We start from the raw sequence: 14,433 nt of genomic DNA, 5'->3' as shown, positions 1-14,433 counted from the left end.
AGTTGTCTTGAAAATAAACCAGCTTGAACCAAAAGACCAGCCCTGGAGTAATTCTTCCGCCACAACCTCTTATTGTGAATAACAGGGCCTGTTGGCCGTCAAGTCCAATGGCAGCCCGGTGGTTAGTTTAAATATGGTCCAGGCTGCCCCAGAAAGGCTGCTCTGGAAAACCGTCCGTTCTGTGTTGTCTTGATGGAGTTGAGTGCAGCTGGAGATGCCAGGCAGGAGGGCAGGTCTTGTGGGCACTCGCGCCCCCCCCCCCACCCCCACCTTTTTTGGATGAGTGCCTTGCGATCCTCCTGGAGGAGGTGGCTGCTGGAAGGGCCACTCTTGTCCCCAGTGATGGGAGGAGGAGGCCACTGCATCTCACAAAGAGGGCATGAGAGGAGGTGGCAGAATTGGTTAGCAGCCATGATGTGGTGCAGCACACAGGGGTGCAGTACCGGAAGCGATTCAATGATCTGTTGCACTAAGGAAGGGTGATAACCGTGTTGGCATGGGTCAGTGTGCAGAAGTGTTAAGATGTGGCTGTCCCCCTATGGACTTTGGGTGCTGGGGTCTGAGTGTCAACTGTCAATCACAACAGAGCTGGCCAAGGGGGTGAGCCCTGGCTGCTTGGACTGAGTGCCTTGCAGCATGAGGGTCACGACTCGGATGTACCGTGCCAGGTGTTCTTCAGCTGCGGTTGATCAGGCTGCAAAGGTGCTGCAGGTAGAGAGTGGACTCATCAATGCTCCTCTGTCCTTTCAGAAGAATACGAGCCATAACCAAGCAGAGAGGCTGAGGCCCGCCCACCCTGCTGCTGCTCAGCAGGTTTGAGAACTAAGCCCTAGAGCTGGAGAGCCAGCACGCTCCCCATGCAACCGGGCATGGAGAGGCTGGGGGGTCAGATGAAGGTAAGGGTGCAGCGCACAGAGGTGAGACTTTCGGATTGTGCAACCATTCTGATGTAGTCTCTTTATTGATGGAAGCCTCGAAGCTGGAGTCCCCATTGATCATTGGAAGATGAGGGCACCATGATGCAGATCTCCATTGTCTCCAAGGTACCTGGCATGCACAGTGACAGTGTGAACACTTAAACTAATGACATATCCTTGTTCTCCCTTTTAATTTCACCAGTACACACTCGCTCTCTGGACCCTGAAGGGCCACCCCTGTTGCTGGAGGATCAACGAGCATCCCTGTCACCTGCGTCATACCTGTTCTCTGAAGCAGGCATAGGCGCAGATACCAGCACCTCAGCAGGCATTAGATTGGCGGCTGGTATCTCTGTGCATGGTGGAGAGGGCACTTCACACTCAGTGAGGTACAGTCAGAGGCAGAGAGTGCCGAGGGCGCCGGCAGTCAGAGGACTGCTGGAGACCAGGATGATGCTCAGTGAAGGCTGATGATGGGCCTCTGGAGTTGTCCATTAGGCAGCAGAGGCTGGACGTCCAGCGGGATATGTGGGAGGATCTGGTGGAGATCCATGAAGGTATACTTGCCATGGTCTCCTCACCGAGCTCGTCTTAGGAATCACTACTGGATTCATCACCTGTGCCTGTGCAGCTGCATCAAGATCCTCTTCCTCCAGTGGGCCCTCTTGCCAGCGCCAGATTGTGGAGAGCACAGCATGCAGCCACTATCAGTGACACCTGGTCTGGTGGGGTATTTTAGTGTTCCCCCTGAACAGTCCAGGCATCAGAAGCAAGTCTTCAGAAGACCGACGGCTCTCTCTGCCACAGCTCTTGTGGAGGCTCCTATTATAATGCTGCTCTGCCTCTGTGCCGGGTGGTGGAGAGGCATTATGAGCCACCTTCTGAGGGGATAGCCCTTGTCACCCAGCAGCCACCCATTCAGCTGAGCCGGAGCACTGAAGAGCCTCGGCATCTGGGAGTATCTGAGGATGTAAGCGTCATGGGAGCTGCCTGGGTACCTTGCACAGACATATAGAATCAGCCCCCTGTGATCACACACTATCTGCACGTTCATGGAGTGAAAGCCCTTCCTGTTGACAAAGGCACCTGGCTCACACGCTGGTGCCTTGATGGCCACATGTGTACAGTCTATTGCACCCTGGACATGGAGGATCCCAGCAATCGCTACAAAGCCTGTGGCTCGCTCAGCCTGGGTGGCCTCATCCGTATGGTAATGAATAAAGTTCGGGATTTGCCCGAACAGAGCATCTGTCACCAGCTTGACACAACTGCGGACAGCTGATTGGGAGACTCCACACAGATCCCCCGCCGAGCCCTGGAAAGAGCCGGAGGCATAGGAGCTGAGGGCCACTGTGAACTTCAGCGCCACTGGCATGGGGTGTCCACCCACACAGTCAGAGCTGATCTCAGGGCCGATCCTCTGTCAAACGGAGGTCACGGTCTCCCTGGAGAGGCAGAGCCTCCTTCAGCATTGCACCTTGGACATATTGACGTAGCTGCATCACCGCCTGTAAACCCTGGCAGTAGGATAGTGGCGTCTTCTGTGGCCCCTTTTGCCTTGGACTTCCTGCTGGCCCAGCGGCCCTTGTGCCTGTGCCTCTCTTCCCAAAGGTCCCTCCCCTTGAAGCTGCAGAGGGACATCTTGCCTCCACTCCCTTCTGCCCCTCTCTTCCTCCTCAGAGGACCAGCGGACGCCACAATCCCCATGCCTACATACAGAGAGTGATTGGAATCTGGAACTTTCTCCCCAAGAAATCCTATTGAGGCTGGGGTTCAATTGGAGATTACAGAAGCGTGATTGATAAATCTTTATCTGGTTGGGTTGTTAAGGTAACCAAGGTGGGGAGATGGAGTTTAAGAGTTTGTGGGGGAGGCGGGGCAGAGTGATAGTGTCACTGAGCTAGTAATTCAGAGGCCCCCAGGCTAGTGCTGTGGGGACATGGGTTCAAATCCCATCATAGCAGCCCTTTAGAGAGGGAAATCTGCTATCCTTGCCTGATCTGGCCTCCATGTAATGCCAGACTTTTAACTGCAATTGGGTATGGGCAACAAATCCTGGCCTGGCCAGTGACACCCACATCCCCAAGAAAGAATATTTAAAAAAAGATACAGATCAGCCATGATCAGATTGAAGAGTGGAAGGGGCTGAATGGCCTCCTCTGTGTCCTCTATTCCTATCCCTGGCTTGAGAGCCCATTTGGCATATCTGAATATTAATAGTCAGCAGGCTCTTTGATTGCGCTGTTATAGCTGTCAAGCCCAGCCTGTTCCTCACCCAATATTGACACACACGGAATTCCAACAGGAGTTGCTCGAAAGCATTTTGAGTTGGAAATGCTGGCTGATTTTTCACTCCCTATCCCAGAGGTACTGAGACTAATAGTGACACCCATGATCCCACGACACTATTCGCAGAACAATGGAGTTTTCTGGGCATCTGAACCGAATTGACCCCCCCCTCAACCAGCATTAAAACAGCTTGTCTCCTTGCTGTTTGTGGGACTTTTTTGTAAAGTTTGACAAGGGCTCTGCTTGAAAGTTACAGGTTTGAAAGGTGCTATCGAAGGACAGATACTCATCACATTAACACTGAGCTATTGGAGGAAGTCAAGCAACTATTTCACTTCTATAACAAAACAGAAGCTTCTAATTGTCCAACATGCTCCAGGCACAAAATAAATCAATTCAGTCACCTGGTTTCCTCTTGCAGATTCTATATCGGTGGATATTTGACACACCCCAGTCACAGCAATTGGAGATAGCGAGATTCTCGACCTGGAGAGGAACATGTGCTTTGGAGGCCTGCCAGACAACAGAATGGGCTCCATCTTGCCCACGGAGCTGTGGACAGCAATGTTCAACAATGGCTATGTTGGCTGCAACAGGGGCTGGTTTATTGATGGAGCAAGGATATCTGACAAATGGCTGAGGAACAGAACACTGCTGGGGTCAAGCTATCTTCACAGAATCACACAGTGCAGAAGAGGCCCTTCGGCCCATCGAGTCTGCACTGGCACATGAGAAACACCTGACCTACCTAATCCCATTTACCAGCACTTGGCCCATAGCTTTGAATGTTATGATGTGCCAAGTGCTCATCCAGGTACTTTTTAAAGCATGTGAGGCAACCCACCTCCACTACCCTCCTAGGCAGTGCATTCCAGACCGTCACCACCCTCTGGGTAAAAATATTTTTCCCTCACATGCCCCCTAAACCTCCTGCCCCTCTCCTTGAACTTATGTCCCCTCGTGACTGACCCTTCAACTAAGGGAAACAGATGCTTCCTCTCCACCCTGTCCATGCCCCTCATAATCTTGTACACCTCGATCAGGTCGCCCCTCAGCCTTCTCTGCTCCAATGAAAACAACCCAAGTCTATCCAACCTCTCTTCATAACTTAAATGTTTCATCTCAGGCAACATCCTGGTGAATCTCCTCTGCACCCCGTCCACCGCAATCACATCCTTCCTATAATGTGGCAACCAGAACTGCACACAGTACTCCAGCTGTGGCCTTACCAAGGTTCTATACAACTCCAACATGACCTCCCTACTTTTGTAATCTATGCCTCGATTGATAAAGGCAAGAGCCCTCTATGCCTTTTTCACCACCCCACTAACATGCCCGTCTGCCTTCAGAGATCTATGGACACACACGCCAAAGTCACTTTGTTCCTCAGAACTTCCTAGTGTCATGCTGTTCATAGAATACTTCCTTGTCAAATTACTCCTTCCAAAGTGTATCACCTCACACTTTTCAGGGTTAAATTCCATCTGCCACTTATCTGCCCATTTGATCATCCCATCTATATCTTCCTGTAGCCCAAGACACTTAACCTCATTGTTAACCACCCAGCGAATCTTTGTGTCATCCGCAAACTTACTAATCCTACCTTCCACATAGCCATCTATGTCGTTTATATAAATGATGAATAATAGGGGACCCAGCACAGATGCCTGTGGTACATCACTTGACACTGGCTTCCAGTCACTAAAGCATCCTTCTGTCATTACCTTCTGTCTCCTACAACTAAGCCAATTTTGAATCTTGTTACGTGTGAGCATAAAATAGTGTGACAGAAATCCTTGTAAGAATGATGCAGTGTGCAGGGAAGGGTGGAACCGGTTCAGCTGTGACTGCACAGGCATGGGTGACTGTGGGAGAACATGTGAAAGAGGTAAGTGTGATTTAACTTCTTAAGAAAGTGATTTATTTTGTTTCCTGCCTTTTTACTGTGACAGAATAAAAGTGCGGCAAATATTTGCTTCAGGAATTCAGTATGTTGGAGGACTGCGGAATGGCAGGTGGCAGATTTGATCTCTCACTCTCCTCAATTCATGATCTCAGCCATATGGCTGACAAGTATTCAGGCATTATCCAGTGCTCATGCCCACATCTGTCGTAATGGTGTTGGTTGTAGAACATGCCTGTTACAGAAGTCTTCGTAGTCTTCTATGTATTAACAGCAAGTCTTTATTAACTACTTGTAACTATATACATATCAACAGTAAAGGGTGCAGGTAAAGAGCTATCTCCATGTCTAAGTATTAACACGTTTCTGTTCAACATCAATCTGACTCCTGGCTCTGGGTCACGTGCCTTCTAACATCATTGTATGGGGAGTGCTATATCAGTCAAACATTAACCCTATATATTACCAGACACTTACACTACAACATTCTCTATTTAGTCACTGAAAATGCTTGGAAAAACTCAGCATGTCTAACAGCTTCTGGATAGAAAAAAAAAACAGATTTAACATTTTGAGTCCTTATGACTCTTCTTCAGAGCTAACATCAACCTAACCCAGGAGCAGTTAGAAGGAATAAAACCACTTCTAACTTCTGGATAACTGCTACACTGACCTCGACATGTGACTCACCAGCCCCCTCACCACACATACCCGAACACCCATGGGATTCCCCCCAACCTGACTCGGCCCATCCCACAGGGACATCCCATCACCAGAAAGACTCCCATCCCCCCACCCCCACCCCACCGCCCCCCACCCCCCACTCCCCGCCCCCCCCACCCATCCATTCCCGGCAATGGGATTCACCCCCTCCCTGCAGGACTCCTCCATTCCTGAATGCACCTCCTGCATTAGGGCTCTTTCTCCTCCCCAGCTGCAGTGGGCCTCTTGCGAGGGTGTGGCAGAGCGAGGCGAGGGCATGGCAGAATGAGGCGAGGGCATGGTGGAGCAAGGCGGGCACGTGGGGGAGTGAGGCGGGTGCGTGGTGGAGCGAGATGAGGGCATGGCAGAGCGAGGCGGCTGTGTAGCGGAGCGAGGCGGGCGCATGGCAGAGCGAGGCGAGGGCATGGCGGACCGAGGCAGAGCAAGGCGGGTGCATGTTGGAGCGAAGCGGGTGCGTGGTGGAGCGAGGTGAGGGCATGGCGGAGTGAGGCAGAGCAAGGTGGGTGCATGTCGGAGCGAGGCGGGTGCATAGTGGAGCGAGGCATGTGCGCGGTAGACCAAGGCAGCAGCATGGCGGAGCGAGGAGAGGGCATGGCGGAGCAAGGCGGGTGCGTCGGGGAGCGAGGCGAGGGCATGGCAGAGCGAGGCAGATGCGTGCGGAGCAAGGCAGGTGCATGGGGGAAACGAGGCGAGGGCATGGCGGAGAGAGGCAGATGCGTGGGGGAGCGAGGCGAGGTAATGGCGGAGCGAGGTGAGGACATGGCGGAGTGAGGCAGATGCGTGGCGGAGTGAGGCATGTGCATGGCAGAGCGAGGCAAGGGCATGGCAGAGTGAGGCGAGTTTATAATCAGGTCAGGAAATGAGTGGCCTTGGTGGAGTGTTTGATGGGGACAGTTGTGAGGAAATAGACATAGTTTAAGTAAGATCTATTGGTATTTGTAGGTGTTAGGAATGAGTTTTAGCTTTAACGTTTAAGTTTGATTTTTATTTCTGTATTCTGTGGGTTAAGGTTAAATGGAGTTTAGTTCCACTTGAAAAAGCTGTTTGCATTTCTAATTAGAGTTAATAACTTAAGCAAACTCAAGTGTAGAAGACTGGCTGTTACTGAGCAACAGGGAGCCAAAGAGACAGACACAGAAAAACTAATGGTGAAACTCACAAACAATGTTTAAACTGCTCCTGTCCTGTCTCTGTAAAATTAACTCTGCCTGACTGTTGGAGAATCCTGAGAATGCTCTAATCCCCAGTAGCAAAACTCGTTTGTGATCTCAACCTCCAGTAAGTTGGCACGTGTGCGATCCTTTCCCCCTGATCTTGCTCCAGCCCTCTTGTTCTCGGTGACTTATCTCATGCAGATCCCAAATCTATACTACCCTCTAAGTTACAGTCAGTACTTGTATCTGAGCTGGTGCCTGTGATTGTCAGACCTAGTTACAGTGCTACTTCATCAGAGGTCTGGTGCTGCAATTGCTCTTCATGGTGAGGCTACTCTGGCTGGTCAGGTGGAAAATTCTGGAGATCTGAAAGCAGAAATGCAGAGTTGTAGTGTTGAGTGGGGGAAGGGTTGGCAAGCAAGAAATCCATGCTCACACCAAGTGCAGCTCACACTACATGCCAGATAACAGGATGAAGATATGATGGAAATGGAGAAGGGGCAACAGGCAGGAATGTGCTGTCAGCCAGAATGTTTTTAGTACCACGAGATGCAATGATCTCAGTCACAGCTGAAATCAAGAGCCATTTCCTCCATAGGTATCAGGAGGTGCAGTTGTACCTGCCCGCCACCCCCCTCTGCTGCAACGTTGTCCTACAAGCAGGAAGAATGTCACTGAGTAATTTGCAATGAGTCTGGGTGAGGTGCCTGTCATAGTTGAATAGCAGGAGGTATGTGGAAACTGCAGGAGGTGGTTGAGAGGCTGGCAGCATTGGGAAGTGTGAGGGTGAGGTGGAGCATGTGAATGTTAAGCATGAGTCCTGATTGCTGATGGCTGAGTGCTCGGGATGTGGCGCATTGAGCAGCGTCAGATATTGCTGGAACATTGGGTAGCAGATGTCATTTGACAATGTTTTCATTGACCTTGTTCATGTGAATCAGGTCACTGAACATTTTCCGGCACATTCTCCAGCCAGGTCCTCACAGCCAGATTCTGAGCATTAACCTCCATGACCACCTGTTCCTTTTCCTATGAACGTTAGAATTAGGAGCAGGAGGAGGAGATTCGGCCCCTCAAGCCAGCTCCGCCATTCAGTAAGATCATGGCGGATCTGACTGTGGCCTGAACTTCACATTCCCGCCGAACCCCCAATAACCTTTGACTCCCTGTTAGTCAAGAATCAATCGACCTCAGCCTTAAAAATATTCATTGACTCCGTCTCCACTGCTCTATGGGGAAGAGAGTTCCAAAGATTCACGTCTCTGAGAGAAAAAAATTCTTCTCACCTCCGTCTTTAATGGCCCCGGTAGAAACATGATTTCTCTCTTTTCAACCTCCATCACTGAGGCCTTCAGCGCTGCATCCGAGAATGTGAGAGCCTTTTCTCTGCTCTTCCACTCCATTAAAGTCCTCCTGCATCCAGCAAAGCCTTTCAAATACTGCTGCAGCAGCTGTTGTAGCCTCAGTGACCCTCCAGTTGAAGAGAGAAAGGCTGTCTTTAAGTGCAGACTAGCTCTGGGTCATGCTAGTCACACACACTGCTGAGATTCTGCTGACTGTGCAGTCAATCAGGAGCGTGTTTGTGCACATTACTATCATGTTGTTCAGGAGGCAGCACAAAGTTTGCTTGCTCCCCACCCCAATAGGACCAAGCATCGGGTAATCACACATCACAATACCCAAACTCAATATCGAGCCTCAGTGAGTCTCTTTCCCTCTGAGCTGTTATACAAAGACAAGTTTTATTTCATTCAGTTACCAATTATAATGTAAAATGCAAATAATTGGAAGCAGGATACATTTTTAAAGATAAAATCTTGGTGGTGTAAGGCAGAACATGAGCTCAAACCCATTAAAAAACTAGAGGGAGGAGCTCAACAGCTAAAGAAGCTGAGCTCTCGACTCCCATTGAAAAGGTTGCAAGTTCCAGTCCCAAAACAGCCTTTCATTGGCACTGGTTTGTCTCACATGGGTAAATTCCATCAGTTCCTGTCTGAGACACGAATGAAACACAGACAACAGACTGTTTTTTTTGGTTGATTCATTCATGGAATGTCTGCTTCGCTGGCTGGGCCAGCATTTATTGCCAATCCCTAGTTGGCCTTGAGAAGTTGGTGGTTAAATGCTGCAGAGCCTGTGGTGTAGGTACCCCCAAAGTGCTGTGAGGGAGGGAGTTCCAGGATTTTGACCCAGCAACCATGAAGGAATATATTTCGTTCATATATATTTCCAAGTCAGGATGGTGAGTGGCTTGGAGAGGAATTTCCAGGTGGTGGTGTTCAAAACTATCTGCTGCCCTTGTCCTCCTAGATGATAGTGGTTATGGGTTAAGAAGCTGTTGTCGAGAAAGACTTAGTGAATTCCTGCAGTGCATCTTGTAAATGGGACACACTGCTGCTACTGTGCGTTGGCAGCTGAGGGAGTGAATGTTTGTGGATGTGGTGTCAATCAAGCGGCTGCTTTGTCCTGGATGGTGTCAAGCTTCTTGAGTGTTGTGGGAGCTGCACTCATCCAGGGCAAGTGGGGAGTATTCCATCACACTCCTGATTTGTGCCTTGTAGATGGTGGACAGGCTTTGGGGAGTCAGGAAGTGAGTTACTCATCACAGAATCCCTAGCCTCTGACCTGCTCTTGTAGCCACAGTATTTATATGGCTTGTCCAGTTCAGTTTCTGGTCAATGGTAACCCCCAGGATGTTGATAGTGGGGGATTCAGTGATGGTAATGTCATTGAACATCAAGGTTCTCTTTTGTTGGAGATGGTCATTGTGTGACACTTGTGTGGCGCGAATGTTACTTGCCACTTTTCAGCCCAAACCTGGATATTGTCCAGGTCTTGTATTTGGACACGGACTGCTTCAGTATCTGAGGAGTCACGAATGGTGCTGAACATTGTGCAATCATCAGCGAACATCCCCATTTCTGACCTTATGATGGAAGGAAAGTCATTGATGAAGCAGCTGAAGACGGTTGGGCTGAGGACACTACCATGAGGAACTCCTGCAGTGATGTCCTGGAGCTGAGATGATTGACCTCCAACAACCACACCACCTTTCATTGTGCCAGATATGTCTCCAACCAGTGGAGATTCCCCCCCACCGCCCCAATTCCCATTGACTCCAGTTTTGGTAGGTCTTCATGATGCCATACTCGGTCAAATGTGGCCTTGATGTCAAGGGCAGTCACTCTCACCTCGGGAGTTCAGCTCTTTTGTCCATGTTTGAACCAAGGTTGTAATGAGGTCAGGAGCTGAGTGGCCGTGGAGGAACCCAAACTGAGCATCAGTGAGCAGGCTATTGCTAAGCAAGTGCCGCTTGCTAGATCATTTTGCTGGCTAGGACAGCGTTTATTGCCCATCTCTAGTTGCCCTTAAGAAGGTGGTGGTGAGCTGTCTTCTTGAACTGCTGCAGTTTATGTGGTGTAGGTTCACCCACAGTGCTGTTAGGATGGACAGACCCAGTAGAGGTTGCAGCACAGTGGTATATAGTCAGGAGGGAGTTGCCCTGAGAGTCGTCCACATCAACTCCAGAACCCATGAAGCCTCATGGCTTCAGGTCAAACATGGGTAAGGACATGCTGTACTACCCTCCTTCAGCTGATGAATCAGTGCTCCTCCATGTCGAACACCACTTGGAGGAAGCACTGAGGGTGGGAAGGGGCAGAATGTACATGTTCCATGATTTTGGCCCAGCGACAGCCAAGGAACGGCGATATATTTCCAAGTCAGGATGGTGAGTGACTTGGAGGGGAACTTCTAGTTGCTCCCATGTGTCTGCTGCCCTTGTCATTCTAGATGGTGGTGGTCATGGGTTTGGAAGGTGCTGCCTAAGGAGCCTTGGTCCATAGCCAGCACCTGTGTTGTAGCTTTACCAGGTTGACAACTCATTTTTAGGTATGCCTGGTGCTGCTCCTGGCCTGCCCTCCTGCACTCTTCATTGAACCAGGGTTGATCCCCTGGCTTGATGGTAATGGTAGAGTGGGGGATATGCCAGGCAATGAAGTTACAGATTGTGCTTGAGTACAACTCTGCTGCTGCTGATGGCCCACAGCGCCTCATTGAAGTACAGTCTTGAGCTGCTAGATCTCTTCAAAATCTATCCTACCTAGCACGGTGGTAGCGCCACACAACACGATGGAGGGTATCATCAGTGTGACAGGGGGACTTTATCTCCACATGGAATGTGCGGTGGTCACTCCTACCAATGATGTCATGGACAGATACATCTGCGGTAGACAGGTTGGTGAGGATGAGGTCAAGTATGTTTTTCCCTCTTGTTGGTTCTGTCACCACCTGCCGCAGACCCAGTCTAGCAGCTGTGTCTTTAGGACTTGGCCAGCTCAGTTAGTAGTGGTGCTACTGAGCCATTCTTGGTTGTGGACATTCAAGTCCCCCACCCAGTGTATATTCTGCCCCTTTCCACCCTCAGTGCTTCCTCCAAGTGGTGTTCGACATGGAGGAGCACTGAGTCATCAGCTGAGGGAGGGTGGTACATGGTAATCAGCAGGAGGTTTCCTTACCCATGTTTGACCTGAAGCCATGAGGCTTCATGGGTTCTGGAGTTGATGTGGAGGACTCTTAGGGCAACTCCCTCCTGACTATACACCACTGTGCTGCCACCTCTACTGGGTCTGTCCTGCCAGTGGGACAGGACATACCCAGGGATGGTGATGTGGAGTCTGTGCCGTTATCTGTTAGGTATGATTCTGTGAGGATGACTATGTCAGGCTGTTGCTTCACTCATCTGTGAGACTTCCAGATGGATGAGGAGGATCTGCATGTATGGCAGATGAAAACCCACAAGAAATATGGGCTGGAACAAATGTCTTCCATAAAAATCAAAAAGATGAAGATTGTTCAGTATTCAGCTGGACAGCAACAGTAATTAAAGCTTCTAACTCTTTAAAGTTATGTTCTGTGGGCCTTTTATTATGCTTTATTTTCAGTTTTATTCCTGATAAGTAAGTACAATATTAGGAGTAGAATGGCACCAGAAATAACATATGGGCCATCCCCATGATTTCTTAGTTAAACTTTCTGAGGCTGATTTGAACCCCGAGGGGGTTTCAGGTGGCAGTGCCATTGCAAATGGGCATGAAGAGTGGCTGCTTGTCCGTGAAAAACATCATGGTCCTTGGTCAACAGCTAGCTTCCAGGTAGGTTGTCGGTAGGGAACTTCAGGAGGGTCTGTCAATAGGGAAGGGATGAGGTTGGGAGAGAACACAGTCGGGGAGCCGAGATCTTCATTTGTGGGTCTAGTGAAGCCCATCTGCTCCTGCTTTACTTCAGCTTAGAGGAAAGTCACAGAAAATTCCCTGCTAAGGCCCCAATTAAAATTGCACTGGAGTCCTGTTAACATCATAAGAGCCCCAATGTGCATCAAATTATGGTGCTTCTGCCTGCTCTAGTAACTAAGTAAACTTCCCAATGTTTATTGACCCTCACCCAGTTTCTGCCTTGTGGGTAAGTTCAAAATTAAGTTCCCTCTCTTATCTCTTGTTTATTCTGTAAAGTTTATCCTTTAACATTCTGCATTTATAGATGTGCAACAACTCACTTTTATATAGCACCCTTACTGTAGCAAAATAAGTCGAAGATCCTTAACAAAAGCTTTTTCAATGAGTATTTTTGACACTGAACCACAGAAGCAGATATCAGCACAGATGACCAAAAGCTTAGCTTGGGACAGACAGTTTGACATCTTAACTAATGAGTTTAAAGAGTTGAGAAATAAACAGAGGAAAGACTGAGAAGGAAAGTGAATTGGATTGGATGAATTCACTGTCAAATCAGGAAGAAAGGAAAAGAAAGGTTACATTGAGTGAAAAAGAGACAGAAAGGAAAAGTAAGGATTTCTTGTTTTAAAAAAACAAATTGACTGTTTTCAAATCTCCAACAAATATTACACGAATACATCAGACTCTCATTTTTAATCTTAACTCTTCCAAGGCAAGATATGTGATTTGCTGTTATTAACAAATAATAGCATTTGAAGCGTCCTTCTCCTGTTAATGACTGGATTCACATTCTTTAAGCTGCTCCTTAAAACCCAGCTCTTGGACCAAAGTTTTGGTCATCTACCTCAACATCCCCTTCTGTAGCTCAATGTCAAACCTTTGTCCAATAACATTCCTGCGAAGCACATTGGGACATTTCACTACATTATAAGCACTGTTTGTTCTTGTTAAGTTTCTGTGCTAAGTTTCACGGGCGATGAATCTCCCAATGCAGCAACTTCATGAAAATCATGGAGACATTCAGCGTGAGATGACATTTTCACAAAGTTCATGGAATGGTGCAAATCAACTCTCATCTGATGCCGATTTGCAATTGATGGGGTATTTCTCCTTCTCTGCGAGTTGCTGGCTGATTTACATGTGTCTTTCACACACCATTATTTCTCAGCAAATTCTGGGCCATTATGTTGGTGAATGTCTGTTATGATGATAGCTGATTGTGGTAGTAGGGTCCAGTATTAGATACTATACAGTGCTCTGCACTTGATAGGGGGTCACCTGACCTGGGGATTCAAGGTCATAGAGCGCAGGTTGGAACCTGTCTTGATAGAGTTCAGTTGGTACAGGTATGTGTTCATATTAGGAAAACGTGTTATCAGTAAAGTTAGCTCAGCTACAATGTCCACAGCCTGTGTGCATCATTGAAACAAAAAACAAGACAGTGTAGACACAAGGCACAGAGCTTCATGTGGACGATGGGGGCCTTGCCCACTGGTTTTCCAGCCGGCGAGGGCATTCCCCAGGATCAAGGACTCCAGGGGTGTATGTGCTGCCCACCAAGAGCTCCCAGCCAATCAGAGACCAGCAGCTCTTCATTGCTTGGCAGCACCGCTGGGGAGGTGGTAAGTGTTGCCGGTGATGCACCCACCCGAACTCAGGGTCACCAAGGAACCTCAGTCTCAGGCCAGTGGTGTCAGGAGGGCTTTGAAGATTGGGGACCCCAGGGCAGGCAGGAGGGGGGTCAGCAGGAAGGGCAAGGGTGTGACTCTCCACGTCCCCCCTTCCCAATGCCGGATCCCTCGATCAGGCACTGAATGCCTTTGAACAAGGGACTCCCACTCCCCCTGCCACCTTTTTAGACTTCCTGCATGGCCAGTCCCCTGCCTGTCACTGAGTGAATCCCCACTGCGACAGGCAGGAAGGCCTCCCATAATCATTCCTGACACAGACTCCACAGGCACTGAGGTTGGAATGCGGCTTGGTGCCTGCCCACCAATTAAATTCCCACCCAATTGAATGCCCCTCACCATGGGGCAGGGCATTAAACTGCGCCCATGGTTATCATTTGTTTATGAGAGGTGCAGGAATACACTTTTCATTCCGTAATTGGAAGTCCTTCAACAGCAAGAACAGACGTTTCTGGACTGACAACTCGAATGCCAGCTGACAATCGGTTTATAGGGTGGGTGGCATGCAGAGATTATCAGTTTAGG

General features: G+C 49.1%; 1 long non-coding RNA gene across 1 annotated transcript in view; it reads left to right on the top strand.

The window, feature by feature from the left end:
- The first annotated feature begins 5,025 nt into the window (after nt 1-5,025).
- The window catches only part of LOC121286282, a 34,510-nt gene continuing 25,102 nt past the window's right edge, over nt 5,026-14,433 (top strand). Inside the window, exon 1 of the long non-coding RNA XR_005944910.1 lies at nt 5,026-5,094. This is a non-coding gene — a long non-coding RNA (uncharacterized LOC121286282). The remainder of the gene's footprint in view (nt 5,095-14,433) is intronic.

The sequence above is a fragment of the Carcharodon carcharias genome, chromosome 13 (genome assembly GCF_017639515.1).
Source record: "Carcharodon carcharias isolate sCarCar2 chromosome 13, sCarCar2.pri, whole genome shotgun sequence".
In the NCBI taxonomy this organism is placed as follows: Eukaryota; Metazoa; Chordata; class Chondrichthyes; order Lamniformes; family Lamnidae; genus Carcharodon; species Carcharodon carcharias.
Note: the sequence above shows the minus strand (reverse complement) of the source record. Positions and strands in the feature narration are given on the sequence as shown.